The sequence below is a fragment of the Pygoscelis adeliae genome, unplaced genomic scaffold (genome assembly GCF_000699105.1).
Source record: "Pygoscelis adeliae isolate BGI_AS28 unplaced genomic scaffold, ASM69910v1 Scaffold567, whole genome shotgun sequence".
Lineage (NCBI taxonomy): Eukaryota > Metazoa > Chordata > Aves > Sphenisciformes > Spheniscidae > Pygoscelis > Pygoscelis adeliae.
The window spans coordinates 55,058-59,432 of record NW_008825081.1 but is presented as its reverse complement, the minus strand read 5'-3'; positions in this window follow the sequence as shown (position 1 = coordinate 59,432).

Sequence of the window (4,375 nt, the reverse complement as noted above, 5' to 3'; positions counted from 1 at the left end):
ATATTAGCATTGGCAGGACGGCAGCTATCCTTGAGGGCAGGGCAGCTGCACACAGGATGACGGGGATCCCTCAGCCAGCCAAACATATTCAGACAAATCCCGTTTTCACTGAGCTGTACGGAAAGTTACAGTTGTAGTTGTTATCTACATGGTGGGAAAATGCGTCCTGGAAGGTTTCAGCTGGAAAAGATGCAGATGCAATGATAGCGCATTGATGATGTATTGCGGATGCGACTGCAATGATATCGAAAAAGCTGGTAGCGATGGGGAAAAAAAGGATTAGACAAGTTATTTGAAGGTAGTAGAAATATTTTCAGGTCTCTGCACCGAAAGGAAGGACAAAAAGCAAATGCAGCTGCATATTCACCCACCTCGGTGGGGGGTTCGCAGCTCCAGCTGGGGCTGCGGCGTCCCCACAGCAGATGGGTTGGGACATACCTGGCTCCTGAGCACGGCAGGGTGAGCTGTGGGCGCTGAAGCACGGGGGACTCCTCGCCCAAATGGCCTGTGCATGCACGCACAGGCGCAGCCAGACCCCAACTGCCCCTACAGCTCTCACCCCAGACCTGTCATTTGGGGGGAGCGGGATGAAGGTCTCTCCTGAGCTGCCTGCAGCCAGGACCGCTCAGAGCCGAAGCAGGACAGCTGTGAGTGCCCTCTAAGCTAACAGGTTTGCTCTAGGCTAATCGGCTAGCTAGGGAAAGGGGTTATTACATCGCTATCTGAGCTCATAAGATTTTTCGGATATTGCACTGAGCTATGGGCATTTGCAGGCCCCTTGCCCACTGGAAGGTCTCACAGCAGACTCCATCCATCTTGGGCTCCAAGGGCACCCTCCTCTCTGGTTTAGCAAAAGGAGGGTTGAAGGGTGTCTTGATCGCTGCATATGAGAGCCTGGATTGGGAAAAAAAATAAATGGGTGCTAATGGACCCCCAGCAGCTGAAGCCAGACAACTGCAGATTAAGAATAAAGTGCCTTTTTGCAGAGTGTTTGATTAACCGCATGGGACAACTGTCATGGAAGATGATAGATCTGCATTTGCTTGACATCTTCAAGCTCCAGACAGCGCCTTTCTCAATAGCATGCTTGAGCCAAATACAAGTTATTGTGAATAATGGGGGGAATTCAAGGGGGAACTGGATAATTTTCCTTTGCTGAAGAAGCCTTTGGCACCGCGAATCAGTCCCTTCCACTAAGGGACACGTCACTTAGTAAGCAACACAAGAAGGATTCTCTGAAGCATGGTCTCTCCTTTTCAGAGAGAGAAAGCCTCCAAAATCACATCTTGTTCTTCCTGCTGTGCTAGCCAACCCTGATCTTACTCGGGGGACGGCTTTGTCTTTCTCCAGTTGTGTCAGGATATTTGTCGTCACTGCACAGGAGAGTTTTCAGTAGTTGCCTTATGTTTTAATCCTTCCCCTGCAGAAGTCAGTGTCCTTCCAAGCTGATTTCTTCTCCTCTTGCTAAGGGCTGAGCAAGCGTGAGAGCAGCCTTAGGGGGAGCAGAAAAGCCACCGAATAACTCGTTTAGCCCTCAAAATCAGTAGAAATGCACTTAACTGGAATAATCTGCCGGGGGTGCTCGGCAGGGCTCAGGTTGATCAGCAGGGAGTCTCTGTGCCAAGGACAACCCATGGCGTCTCTGAAAAGGTGGCCTCCAGCCACTCCTCAAAACAAAGAGTGCAACCCATGGAGATGAGGGCTCCCAGCCTACAACCCTCCCTCCGTAAAGACCCCAGATGCTGCAACGAAAAAAGAGCAGCAGCCATTTGAGAAATTAAATCCATTTGGGTAGGGGGCTCAAATTAGAGTCGTATCTCTCAGGGTTTAGAGAAAAACATGTGTCCGTGTCCTCACAGTGTCACCGTTGTGGCCAGCTGCTAACGGCCACCACGCCGGAGAGGGATGCTCCATGCTGGAAGGTGTTCGCTTGTTAGTAAATCCTTGGAGAAATTCATGACAATCTATTTGCTCTTTGTACAACATGACGTTTTCTGTCCGGCTCCTGGTAATGATAAACTGGGCAAAGTGAAGCGAAGTGCCAACTTTGGGGTGTTTTTTGTTTTTTTTTAAAATTTTTTTCATTCCTAGAGTTGTACAGTGTAAAGCTCATTTGCTGAACAGCCTGCATCGTAGGGTTTCCCTTCCGTCTGAAGGCCCCTCATAGACACCTTGCAATAATTTTATGCTTATGAAATTGTTCCAACCTCTGCAGCCCCGCTCTCCTGCGAACAATGCGGTCTCTGTGAGCCCCTGAATAGAAAACATCAGCCCATAGCGATAGAGCTCCAGTTAGCGCCCAGCCCTAGACATGGGATAAAAGTGCTTTTCAGTGTGTACTTGGGAAAAAAGATGTCTTTTAATGCCCGCACAGTACTCCTTTTAAAATGCTAACGCCACTTACAGCTATTGATAGGAAGAAGTTGGGCTAATCTTAGCAAGAGGTTCCCATGACCTTTCAGTATCTGCAATACTGCAACTTTTCTTAAAATTATCTTTGCAGGGAAAACAATGTAAAACACACCAAAGGATTTATAGCAGACAAACAACTACTTGTTAAGAAGCCAAAATATTATAAGAAGAGATTTTTTGGTGTCTTTATGAAGCTGGTACTGAGGCAAGCAAAATTCACAGTGATCAAGTGGGAATATTGAAGAGCAAAATAAAAGCGAGTCAAAGGGTTCAGCGGCGATTTCATGCAACGTGAAGCATACCTGGGGAACTCCCTGCCCTGTGATATCGTCTCAAATCAGCCGTTAAAAATGAAGCAATGGGGATGAAAGACTGTGACCCCCTTCATTTCTTAGCAACAATTAAAAAAAAACTGAGAAAAAAGTTTCAAAACCTCTTTTGTTAAGAAGCAAGCCCGTGAAAGGTTGGAAGAATCAGCAGATTAGAGATGGTAAAATGAATCTTTAAGCAAATTCACATCAAGCAGCAGCACTGGGATACCGGATCTAAAGGAAGAAGAGGCTGAATTAGAAACAAGAGAAGGACAGAAGGAAATTTCTCCTCCCCGATGTCTTTGTGTACAGTAAACTGTGCTCCCGAGAAGCTATTCAACACCTCTGCCAAACAAAGCTTTTATTCTGTCCTCTACATGTTGTAGCCGGTCAGGCTGACCAAAATCCCACAGAAATATGACAGCTGGAATGAAATAGAAATCCTGGCAGAGCAACTATATCAAAATGATACAAAACGGTAACAGGAAAAAAAAAAAGCTTTGAGGGACCAGGAAATGATCAGAGGCCAGAATCAAAAAGTGAAATGCAAATAGGTCTTACGGAGCAGGAAAAAAATCATGCTCTTGAAATGTGTCATCTCATGACACATTTTGGGGGAGTAATACCAAAAACCAGCAAGCTGTAAAACAGTCATCTGTTTCCAAGGGGGAAGCGTGCAATTTCAGAACCAGACCTTTTCCATACATAAATGATGGGAGAAGCACTTCATTCTTTTTATGGCATGGAACAAAAAGAAAAAAAAAACCAACCCAAACCCAAAAATGAGACTATCTTTGGCTGCAATTAAAACCCGATGGTCAGATGCATGCTCGTATCCATCTGGCTCTGCTGGGACCCCTGACAATGATTCTGTACGGGCCAGTGTGCGTGTCCTGGTGCGATCTCTGGGTTTTGCATTTCAGAAGTGAACCTCCAGTGTTTAACTCAAAGCCTAAAAAAAACAGATCAGCTCCGTTACTTGGGGATTTTCAGCACCGAAGTTTGCCACAGTGCAGGTATGGTTGCTCCCGGGGGGACTGTGGTGGCACCCTTTGGAAAATTGTCCATAAGCCTAATGGTTTTCACACGTATTTTAATATTTTTAAACAAAAGCAAGCTGCTTTTTATGCAAGTAAGTGTGCAAATATATGCAAAAATTGAAATAGATTCCTTTATTTTCATCAGGCCTTGGAGACAACAACACTAGCTCTTCACAGGCTGTCCTTTTAAGATCTTTTTTTATATATGGCTATGAGGAGACAGGCCCTGCAGTTTCTACTCAAGTAAAACTCTTTTTCTGCTGTCAGTGAGTAGTTTTTTCCCAGTAAAAACAATCATTATTTTTACTAGCAACAGCTGTTGTCCTGGACTCAGCTCAGCAGCGCCCGTTCTCCTCATCAGACGTGGCTGGTAAGCCCTTCAATCTGGAAAACACCAACCCAAACTCCGATCTTTTTTCTTTTTAATCAGGTGCAGCTTTGCCTGCCCAGCCCTCGACCAGGGATGAGCGGGGCCCGAGTCCGGCCCCTTGCTCTCAGAAACAGCCCGGTGATGTTCGGCATCGCGTCGGCAGCAGAGTAACCTGGGGGGATGCAGATGGGTAGCGGTGCTCGTGGCCGGGCACTGGACATGGCCATCCTACAGGCAAGAGG